Consider the following 12,219-nt stretch of genomic DNA (forward strand, 5'->3'; position numbering starts at 1 on the left):
TCTACCTTCTGATGTTGTAACTGCTGTAAGAGGTAAAGAATTATTTTATGTATTTATTTATGTTTTGGAGTCAGAAGTTCCCTCTGGTTGCCCAGGCTGGAGTGCAATGGCATGATCTTGGCTCACTGCAACCTCATCTGCAACAAGCAGATGGCAATCTCAAACCCTTCCTGTCAGTTTCTAACATTTTCAGGTATGGGATTTTTCCTAGAAACTCTGTAGTAACTTAAGAAATCTGGGCCAGACACAGTGGCTCATGCTTGTAATTCCAGCAGTTTTGGAGGCCACCGCTGGTGTATCGCTTGAACCCACGAGGCAGAGGGGGTTGCAGTGAGCCATGATCACACACACTGCACCACAGCCTGGGCAACAGCCTCCTGGATTCGAGCGATTCTCCTGCCTCAGCCTCCTGAGTAGCTGGGATTACAGGCATGTGCCCCTAGTCCCAGTTAATTTTTGTATTTTTAGTAGAGACGGGGTTTGACCATCTTGGCCAGGCTGGTCTCGAACTTCTAACCTCAGGTGATGCACCTGCCTCAGTCTCCCAAAGTGTTGGGATTACAGGTGTGAGCCACTGTGCCCAGGAGGAAAAGAATTATTAAATGTTATTGTTATTAAAGAAACCAAAGATTGCGATGCTTGGAAGGTGTGTCTACGACTTCGAGATTATGGACTTCTGGCCAAGCCAGAAGTCAGTTTCTTGCCGAGCACAAGTTTTAAATTGGGTGAAATCTAATTTATTTGTTTTCCTTATGGATTATGCTTTTTGAACCGTTCACTATGCCCTAGATGTCAGATGTTTCTCCTATGCTTTCTTGTAAAAGTTTTTTTTTTAGTTTTTTATTTTAGATTTAAATCTATTATCCACTTGAGTTACTTTTTTGTATAAAGGTATGAAGATTAGGTCATGTTTTTATCGGCCTATGGCTCTGCAACTACTCCAGCACCATTTGTTAAGTAGACGATCCTTCCTTCTTTTTGTCTCTTTGTAAAAAATCAGTGTGAGGCTATTTCTAGGTTCTCTATTTTGTTCCAGTGATCTATGTGTCTATTCTTCTCCCAGTACTACACAATCTTGATTCCTATAGCTGTATTAGAAGTATTGAAATATGGTAGAGCCATTCTTCCCACCTTATTCTTCTTTTTCAAATATTGTCATATATATATACACATATATACGCAGAGAGAGAGAGAGAGAGATGCAGTCTGACTTGTGTTGCCCAAGCTGGAGCGCAATGGGGTGATCTCGGCTCACTGTAACTTCCACCTCCCAGGTTCAAGTGATTCTCCTCTCTCAGCCTCCCAAGTAGCTGGGATTACAGGTATGCGCCACCACACCGGCTAATATTTGTATTTTAAGTAGAGACGGGATTTTGCCATGTTGGCCAGGCTGGTCTCAAACTCCTGATGTGAGATGATCTGCCTGTCTTGGCCTCCCAATATGCTGGGATTATAGGGGTAAGCCACTGCACCCAGCCCAGCATTGTCTAAGCTATTGAAAATTTGTTACAGCAGCAATCAGAAATGAAAACACATGGAAATATTTATTAGTGAAACAAAAGAGAAAGTTAAGAAACAGACTAATCTATATGCAAATTTCAGCATGCATTTCCAAATAGGGGCAAAAGATGATGGGTTGTATAATAAATGATTGCTTGACAAGTGTCTATCCATTTGAAAAAACGAAGATTAAATCCTTACTTTAAACTACTTAAAAAAATAAATTCTAAAAATTCAGTGACTTAAACGTGAAAACGTGAAGTCATAAAGAACTAGATGAAAATTTAGGAAAATATTGCAGTGTAAGACATCTTGAGTTGGCATAGGCACTTCCTGACATTACACCAAGGCTATGAACAATGAATCTGACATAAAGATGCAAAAATTAAAGTATCACCTAATTCAAAAGACGCCATAAACAACTGTTTAAAAAGGCAACTTTTGGGGAAAATGGTGAAGCATCTGTAATAAATTAACAGTAACCATCTCTAATATACAACAAAGGTTTTGCATATCAATAAGAGAAACTGGAACAACCCAATGAAACAATGTGTTCTGGCATGGCACTACTTCACCGTATAGCAGAAAAGGATCATGAAATAGAAAGTATGAAAGGAAAATAATAAAGGAAATGGAGAATAGATCCCAGAAGTTTCAATGTTCATCCAATAGAAATTCCAGAGATAGGCCAGGCGCGGTGGCTCACGCCTGTAATCCCAGCATTTTGGGAGGCCGAGGTGGGCAGATCACCTGAGGTCATGAGTTTGAGACCAGCCTGGCCAATGTGGTAAAATCCCGTCTCTACTAAAAATACAAAAATTAGCCGGGCAGGGTGGTGCATGTCTGTAATTCTAGCTACTAGCGGTGCTGAGGCAGGAGGATCACATGGACCTGGGAGGTGGAGGTTGCAGTGAGCCGAGATCGTACCACTGCACTCCAAACTGGGCAACACATCGAGACTCCATCTCAAAAAAAAAAAAAGAAAAGAAAAAAGAAAAGGAAGGAGGTTCCAGAGGTAGACAATAGAAAGACTAGGCCTGGCGCTATGGCTCACGCCTTTAATCCCAGCACTTTGGGAGGCCAAGGCAGGCAGATCACCTGAGGTCAGGAGTTTGAGACCAGCCTAGTCAACATGATGAAACCCAATCTCTACTGAACATAAAAAAATTAGCCCGGTGTGGTGGTGCACACCTGTAACCCCAGCTACTCAGGAGGCTGGGGCAGGAGAATCACTTGAACCCGGAGGCAGAGGTTGCAGTGAGGTGAGATCACACTATTGCACTTCGGTCTGGGCAACAATAGTGAAAGTGCCTTTACAAAAAAAAAATGGCCGGGCACTGTGACTCACGCATGTAATCCAAGCACTTTGAGAGGCTGAGGTGGGCAGCTCACCTGAGGTCAGGAGTTCGAGACCAGCCTGGCCAAAATGGTGAAACCCCGTTTCTACTAAAATACAAAAATTTGCCTGGCATAGTGTCACATGCCTGTGGTCCCAGGTACTCAAGGGGCTGAGGTAATAGAATTGCTTGGACTTAGGAGGCAGAGGTGCAGTGAGCCAAGATTGAGTCACTGCACTCCAGCCTGGGCGAAAGAGCAAGACTCTGTCTCAAATAAATAAATAAAAAGAAAACCTATTGGATAGATTGGATATGAAAATATTAACTGCTCAAATACATAATTCAGTGGAATGGGTTGGATATTAAAACGGATATAGTTGAAAAAGCAATTACTGAGCTGAGGAAAGGAGTCTAAAGAATTCATAAAAGTAATCGGTAATGGATAGAGATAAAGTAAATGAAAGAAAAGTTAATTAATAAGGAGGATAGAAGAATAAATGTCGAAACACATCTAATAGCCTTATAAGAAAAGAATATAGTCATTAAAAAGGAGAGCGTACTTAAAAACGTAATGAATGAGAAGTTCTCAGATTTAGACAAATGTCTTAAGATTTAAAGGGATCATCATACACACACACACACACAGGAACAGTGAAATGAAAAATTGTGAAAGACAAAGAAAAAATATTTTTTAAATGATCTGAGAGAAATAGCAGGTTACTTACAAAGGAAAAATATTTAAAACTTCATCAGAGCTCTCAAACACCACACTGGAGGCAAGGATACAATGGTATAATAACTCCAAAGTGTTGAACGAAAGGAATTTTTTTTTTTCTTTTTTTTGGAGACAGAGTCTTGCTTTGTCACCCAGGCTGGAGTGCAGTGGCATGATCTCGGCTCACTGCAGCCTCTACCTCCCAGTTTCAAGCGATTCTCCTCCTCAGCCACCTGAGTAGCTGGGGCTTCAGGCACACAGCACCACACCCGGCTATTTTTTGTACTTTTAGTAGAGATAGGGTCTCGCCATGTTGTCCAGGATGATCTCGAACTCCTGACCTGAGGTGATCTGCCTGCCTTGGCCTCCTAATGTGCTGGGATTGTAGGGGTAAGCCACTGCGCTCAGCAAAAGAAAGGAATTTTTATATTGGGTGGAGCAAGGCAATGTCAGGCATATAACACTTCAGGAGATTGAAGACACAGGGAAATGTTAAAGCAAACAAGTATGTATTGCACTTATTAAAGACTGTAAGGAAGGGTCAGCTGCAGTGGCTCATGCCTGTAATCCCAGCACTTTGGGAGCCCGAGGCAAGAGGATTGGTTGAGCCCAGGAGCTCAAGACCAGCCTGGGCAACATGGCGGAACCCCATCTCTATAAAAAATACAAAAATTGGACCGGCATATCAAGTTCTGGGTCTGTAAATAATTTTTTAAAAAATAGCTGGATTTGGTGGTACGTACCTGTAGTCCCAGCTAGTTGGGAGGCTGGGGCAGGAAGATTGTTTGGGCCCTGGAGTTTGAGGCTGCAGTGAGCTAGGATTGGGTCACTGCACTCCAGCCTGAGTGACAGAGTGAGACTTTGTCTCTGAAAATAAAAAAAAGATCATAAGGACGATTTTACTCAGAGGGGGGCTACTGTGATAGGTACAGGGACCACTGCAATGGGGTCTTGCGGTGGGATCGTGATATTAGGAACGACTTCAACTCCACCAAGGACAAGTGGGGATTTGCAGTCAAGGAGTAGGAGCAGGGGCGGGGCGTGGGTGGGAGGGGCGGTCAGAAGATGGGAAAGTACTTGGAGGAAACCTCAGGGGCAGGGGGATTCTGGCTAAACTGACTTGACAGGATTTTTGCTGAAACAGGCCAAATGGGCAGAGTCCCTGGATGAAGGACAGAGCCTGAGGTTGGGACCTAGTCAGAAACAGGACTCAGAGGAGCCCCACTCGAGTTTGGTCAAAGGAGAGTGTCTCTGTCTGAAAGCATAAGCAATAAAGTCAACAGCAGTATAATGAATGGATCACAAAGGAGAATTTTTGTGCATTGCTAAGCGGGACTCTAACCACTGTGAAAGTTTATTATGTGAATTGAGTCATGTTTTTTTGGTTTTTGTTTTTGTTTTTTTAAATGAAGTCTCGCTGTGTCACCCAGGCTGAAGTGCGCTGCGTGATCTCGGCTCACTGAAACCTTGGCTTCCAGGGTTGAAGCAATTCTCCTGCCTCAGCCTCCCGAGTAGCTGGGACTACAGTCATGCACCACCACACCCCACTAATTTTGTTTTTTTTTTTCACTAGAGACAGAGTTTTGCCACGTTGACCAGGCTGATCTGGAACTCCTGACCTCAAGCCATCCGCCTGCCTTGGCCTCCCAAAGCGCTGGGATTTCAGGCGTGCTCCACCACAACCCACCTGAATTGAGTCATTCTTGACATACACAGCTATGCCAGAGTTGGGTGGCCAGGGGAAAAAGCACTCAGGGCACATTGTACCTGCCCCAAGAATTCAATTTTCCTCAAGGCTGGTGGCTGAAATGGCCTGCTGCCACCCTAAGACCACTTTTACTGTGTAAATGCTGAAACAACCTGCAATGACTCTAAGGCTTGTTTTACCTATTGTCTGCACTCACCAGTCAGAGTTTGCCAGCTCCTGAAAGCTTCTCTGGTGCCAATGGACTTGCTTTAAAAAATATAGGTAACATTTCTGTTTCTAATAAAACTCTCAACTTGCTCTTTGTTCTTTGGACATACCAAAGACCAGCCAATTTGTGTGTATGCCTCAGATTACAATTCTATGATTCTCAAATAAAATGTTTAGAGATTCATGGCCGGGCGTGGTAGTTCATGCCTGTAATCCCAGCCCTTTGGGAGGCTGAGGCCGGCGGATCACTTGAGCCCAGAGGTTCGTGACCAGCCTGGACAACGTGGTAAAACCCTGTCTCTACCAAAAATACAAAAAATTAGCTGGATGTGGTGTTGCATGCCTGTAATCCCAGCTATTCCAGAAGCTGAGTAGGGGAGGCCGAGGTTGCAGTGAGGCGAGATTGTGCCACTGCACTCCAGGGTGGGCGACAGAGTGAGACCCTGTCTTAAAGCAAAAACAAACATATTATAACGTCCTTAATATTGTAGTTAAAAAAGAGACTCATCTCCATAGTCTTTGACTTTGGTATTTGTGATGTCAGAAATGGGGTCCGAAGCTGACTCACCTTGGAGATACCAATGACTTCTGGAACTATGGCATGAAGTCTGCACACCTGGCCCCCTTGAACCTTTTGTTTTTCTGGTTGCCTCTTTCCCCCCTAGTGAATCTGTCTTGGATCAAACTGCCATTTGCTGGGGGTTGAGTTCGGTTTCATTTGGGATTTGTTAGGAAGGGTCTTTCTCTCTTTCCTGGTTATGAAACCTCCTCTTTTCCTTTCTTTTCTTGTCTTGTCTTTTTTCTCTTTTCTTTTCTCTTCTCTTCTTTTCTTTTCTCTCTTTTCTTTTCTTTTCTTTTCTTTTCTCTTTTCTTCTTTTTTTGAGAAAGTGTTTCACTCTGTCGCCCAGGCTGCAGTGTAGTGGTGTGACCTGGGCTCACTGCAACCTTCACCTCCCAGGCTCAAGTGATTCTAGTGCATCATCCTCCCAAGTAACTGGAATTATAGGCGTGCGCCACTATGCCTGGATAACTTTTGTATTTTTTAGTAGAGACGTGGTTTCACCCAGTTAGCCAGGCTGGTCTTGAACTCCTGAGCTCAAGTGATCTGCCCGCCTCGGCCTCCCAAAGTGCTGGGATTACAGACGTGAGTCACCGCACCTGGCCAACTGACTTTGTTTAATATGGCAGTTTTCATAAGTAATCTAGGTATAACTGTTAAAATGAATAAATGAGGTAAATGTGAGATACATGTTTATAAGTGAACTTTTCATGTAATTTGAAATCTTTTTTTTCTCTTGCTCTTACCATATGAAGATGAAATATTAAAGTTATGTTATGTTAGATTAAGTAATAGGTACTCACTAAATGCCGGGATCATTTCCAACTAAGAAAACAAGGGATACAAATCACTGAACATAAATACAAGTTTGTTCCTGGCCTTCAAGTTTTACAAAAGACAAAGGGTATTTGGATCTGTTAATAAAATGCCCTGTTCCACATGGAAAACTGTTCTATAAAAATATTTTTAAAGATTATAAAATATTCATGAGATGTTAATATATAACAATTCCAAACTACTTCCTAGGTTTTTACCAAAAATTAAGGTTACTAAAAATTAAAAGTTCTTAGTATATGTAATTCTATATATAAAATGTACAAAAAATAATTTTTATCTGACAAAATTTTGCGTGATCTGAGTGATAATACATTTTTATCCTAAAATAAAATGATTGATTGTTTTAATATAAAAAATAGTTTATGGCCATACCACCCAGAATGCGCCAAATCTTGTCTAATCTCAGAAGTTAAACAGGATCTGGCTTGGATGGTACTTGGAATGGAGTCCAATATGAAAATGAAAATTTATACGGCTAAGACTGAAGGTAAAAAAAATGATGGAATGTCTAGGCAAGTTGCTGAGGGTTTATGAAGGATGAGCCTTCGGAAGGGAGTCTTATATATGATGAGATTGGTTGGAATTGAAAAGAAATTGTTTATCAGTTTTTCTAAAAATTGAACATTAGTGTCAAAGGTGCACTGAAGCAGGGCGAGTCTGCTCCTCTAGGTTTGAAATAGGTTTTCTTAACATGTTGATCTGTTTTTCTTTACCTTTTAAACAATCAGTCTATAACAACAGAGATTTCGCATTTTAAGAAAGGTTCTTAACTGTATGTATTAAGTTTTTGTTTTTGTTTTCTTTCTTTTTTTTTTTTTTGAGACGGAGTCTCACTCTATCGCCCAGGCTGGAGTGCAGTGGCCACATCTTGGCTCACTGCAAGCTCCACTTCCCGGGTTTACGCCATTTTCCTGCCTCAGCCTCCCGAGTAGCTGGGACTACAGACGCCCGCCACCTCGCCCGGCTAGTTTTTTGTATTTTTTTTTGTTTTAGTAGAGACGGGGTTTCACCGTGTTAGCCAGGATGGTCTCGGTCTCCTGACCTTGTGATCCGCCCATCTCGGCCTCCCAAAGTGCTGGGATTACAGGCCTGAGCCACCGGCGCCCGGCCCTGTTTTTGTTTTCTAAGATGGAGTCTCGCTCTGTCGCCCAGGCTGGAGTGCAGTGCTGCGATCCAGCCAGTGCAGTGAGCAAGGTTGCTCACTGCAACCTCCACCTCCCTGGTTCAAGCGATTTTCCTGTCTCAGACTCCCAAGTAGTTGGGACTACAGGAGCCCACCACCACACCCGGCTAATTTTTGTCTCTTTAGTAGAGACAGGATTTCACCATGTTGGCCAGGCTTGTCTTGAACTCCTGTCCTCAAGTGATCCGCCCTCCTTGGCATCCCAAAATGCTGGGATTACCAACGTGAGCCACTGCACCCCGCTATAATTAGCAATAGTATAATAAATTTAGTTTGTACAATGGTTTTGAACCAAGATCCCAAGCCTAGAGGCCACCAGCTAAACAAATCAAAAGACTATGGGGGAAGTGAATGAGGCCTCTTGTAGTCTTTGTGTAGCATTTTAGGACTGGGTTGAATGAAAGCAGAGTACCAGCTCTATAAAAGGGACCACTAGGTGAATCAAAGGATTTGGGGGTCAGGTTCTGTCAAGTGAAAAATGTAGACATTCAGGGGGTAAGCGTCTCATTATGATACGAAGACTTATTCTGATGTCTTCGCAAAAGCTGTTTACATTGTGGAAATATCATCTCCTCACCCTGATTTGTCGTTCTAATGTCTCTGATTATGGCATCAGACAGTTTGGTGAACTTTTTGTGTGGTCCATACATCAGGCACGAGACTTGTTGTTTAAAATTTATGCACTTTTGTTTTATAGGACTTGTAAATCAAAAATAAAATCCTAAGCCCCCTGCCCCCAACCATCTGAATGTACTTCTTCCTAAGCCAGGGCTCTTTTAAAATTTAACCTAAGAGACGGTTTCAGGCCATGACAGGAAGTGGGGGTCAGACATGCCTCATTATACCTCTCTGGCATCAACATCAACACAGACTTGAAGTCTGATAAGAAACGTATTACAGCCAGGCACGGTGGCTCACAACTGTAATCCTAGCACTTTGGGAGGCCAAGGCAGGTGGATCACCTGAAGTCAAGAGTTCGAGACCAGCCTGACCAATATGTTGACACCTCATCTCTACTAAAAATACAAAAATTAGCCAGGTGCGGTGGCAGGTGCCTGTAATCCCAGTTACTCAGGAGGCTGAGACAGGCGAATCACTTGAACCCGGGAGGCGGAGGTTGCAGTGAGCTGAGATCACACCACTGCACTCCAGCCTGGGCAACAGAGTGAGACTCCTTCTGATGAAAAAAAAAAAAAAAAGAAAAAAAGAAACATGTTACAACCTATTCTCTCTGTAGCCTAGTACCTGAAGTCTTCCTCTGAAATAAGAACTTGGGTCTCCACAATCCTTTATCTTAACTCTGGCATTCCTTTCTGTTGATCCTGGGATATTGTTTTGTTTTGTTTTGTTTTTGTTTTGAGACAGTGTGTCTCTCTGTCACCCAGGCTGGAGTGCAATGGCACGATCTCGGCTCACTGCAACCTCCATCTCCTGGGTTCAAGCAATTTTCCTGCCTTGGAGTAGCTGGGACCCCAGGCACAGGCCACAGCACACAGCTAATTATTTTGTCCTTTTAATAGAGATGGGGTTTCACCATGTTGACCAGGCTGGTCTCGAACTCCTGACCTCAAGTGATCTGCCCACCTTGGCATCCCAAAGTGCTGGGATTACAGGAATGAGCCACTGCACCCAGCTGTAATTAGCAATAGTACAATAAATTTAGTTTGTACAATGGTTTTGAACCAAGATCGCAAGCCTAAGGGCCAACAGCTAAACAAGTCAAAAGACTATGGAGGAACTGAATGAGGCCTCTTGTAGTCTTTGTGTAGCATTTTGGGACTGGGTTGAATTAAAGCAGAGTGCCAACTCTATAAAAGGGACCACTAGGTGAAGGAAAGGATTTGGGGGTCAGATTCTGTCAAGTGAAACATGTAGACGTTAAGCGGGTAAGAGTCTCATGATATGAAGACTCATTCTGACGTCTTGGGAAAAGCTGTCTACAGTGTGGAAATATCATCTCCTCAGGCTGATTTGTCGTTCGAATGTCTCTGGTTATGGCATTGGACACTTTGGTGAACTTTTTGTGTGGTCCATACACCAGGCATGAGACTTGTTCTTTAAAATTTATGCACTTTTATCGTATAGGACTTGTAAATCAATAATAAAATCCTAACCCCCGCTACCCCGCAACCATCTGAATGGACTTCCTCCTCAGCCAGGGCTCTTTTAAAATTTAACCTGAGAAATGGTCTCAGGCCACGACAGGAAACGGGGGTCAGACATGCCTTATTATACCTCTCTGACATCAACATCAACACAGACTTGAAGTCTGACAAGAAACATGTTACAACCTATTCTCTCTGAAGCCTAGAACCTGAAGGCTTCCTCTGCTTATATGAACTTGTGTCTCCACAATCCTTTATCTTAACCCAGGCATTCCTTTCTGTTGAGCCTAGGGTTTTGTTTTGTTTTGTTTTTCTTTTGAGACGGAGTCTCTCTTTCACCCAGGCTGGAGTGCAACGGCGTGATCTCGGCTCACCGCAACCTCTGTCTTCTGGGTTCAAGCAATTCTCATTACTCAGAATACCTGGAATCACAGGCGCAGGCCACCACGCACAGCTAATGTTTTGTCCTTTTAATAGAGAAGAGGTTTTACCATGTTGCTCAGGCTGGTCTTGAATTCCTGGCCTCAAGTCATCCGCCTGCCTCGGCCTCCCAAAGTGCTGGGATCCCTGGCTTGAACCAATCATCATCATTCTGTTTTTTTTCACCTACAGTGCTGATTCTTCTCTAAAGGCATATAGAATCAGAGTCATAAAAAAGATTCTAACAATTACTGTTGAATATAGATTTCTAATAAATTTCAGATCAATGAACTAAATAATTTTTTTTCAAAACTCGAACAGAAACTGATGGGTTCATGCAACTGATCAACAAGATCAAGCAGAACAAAAATTAATTACATGAGGCTAAATAACTGATAAAGCTAATGTATTTTTGACCTTTATTTAAAACTTTATTTGGTCTTGGGCTGGGAGCAGTGGCTCACACCTGTAATCCCAGCACTTTGGGAGGCTAAGACAGGAGGATCCCTTGAGTGCAGGAGTTCAAGACCAACCTGGCAAACATAGGCGACCCGTTTCTAAAAAAAAAAAAAAATTAAGAAAATAAAAACTTTGTTTTTTACTTAAATGTTTTGTTTTCCACATATAAGAATATTTTCTGGTGGAATGTGGTGGCTCACTTTGGAAGGCCAAGATGGGAGGATCGCTTGAGTCTAGAAGTTCAAGACCACTCTGGGCAACATGGCAAAACCCTGTCTCTACAAAAAAATACAAAACTTAGCTGGGCATGGTAGCGCATGCCTGTGGTCCCAGCTACTTGGGAGGCCGAGGTGGGATGATCAGTTGAGCCAGGAGGCAGAGATTGCAGGGAGCCGTGTTTGCACCACTACACTCCAACCTGTGCAACAGAGCACAACCCTTTCTCAAAACGATGAAAAAAAAAAAGAGAAAATTTTATCTGTTAAACTATCTGTAGTTTACAACAATTTGATAAAGTATACTTTTGTAAACTAAGATGGAAGTGTTCAGTTTTTCTTTCTACTCAATTCCTCCAGAATTCAAAAACTATTTGTAAACATTCTTATGGCAATATGGTTATTTACACAGGTCCAGTAAAAACCTGCTCTTGATGCCTCAGTCAACTCCAACATGGCGAAAATCTCCAGCCCTACAGAGACAGAGCAGTGCATCAAGTCCCTGATTGCTATTTTCCAGAAGTAGGCTTGAAAGGATAGTTACAACAGCAATCAGCCCAAGATGGAGTTCCCAAGCTTCATGAATACAGAACTGGATGCCTTCACAAAGAACCAGAAGGACCCCAGTGTCTTTGACCACATGATGAAGAAACTGGACCTCACTAGTGATGGGCAACTAGATTTCCAAGAATTTCTGCATCTGATGGATGGCATGACTGTGGCTTCCCATGACTCTTTTCTCAATGCTGCCCATTCCAAGAAGGGGGTCTGAGGATCCCCTGGGCCTGGTTTCCAAGCCACCCCATTTCCTTCCAGCCTCGCCATCACCATCTCCTCACAGCCCACACATCCCCTGGGCCCAGCACACCTACCACCTCAGGCAGGCCCTGCATGCAGGTAGTAATAAAACTATACTTCTCTTCTCTTCTTTTCTCTTCTCTTTTCCTTTGTTTTTTTCTTTGTTTGTTTGTTTG

The 12,219-nt window shown here is 42.9% G+C and overlaps 2 pseudogenes; both read left to right on the plus strand.

Moving 5' to 3' along the window:
* LOC104675365 overlaps positions 1-12,219 on the plus strand; it is a 39,117-nt pseudogene that overhangs the window by 21,086 nt on the left and 5,812 nt on the right.
* On the plus strand, positions 11,700-12,017 carry LOC104675364 (annotated as a pseudogene).

The sequence above is a fragment of the Rhinopithecus roxellana genome, chromosome 7 (assembly GCF_007565055.1).
Source record: "Rhinopithecus roxellana isolate Shanxi Qingling chromosome 7, ASM756505v1, whole genome shotgun sequence".
NCBI classification, from domain to species: Eukaryota; Metazoa; Chordata; class Mammalia; order Primates; family Cercopithecidae; genus Rhinopithecus; species Rhinopithecus roxellana.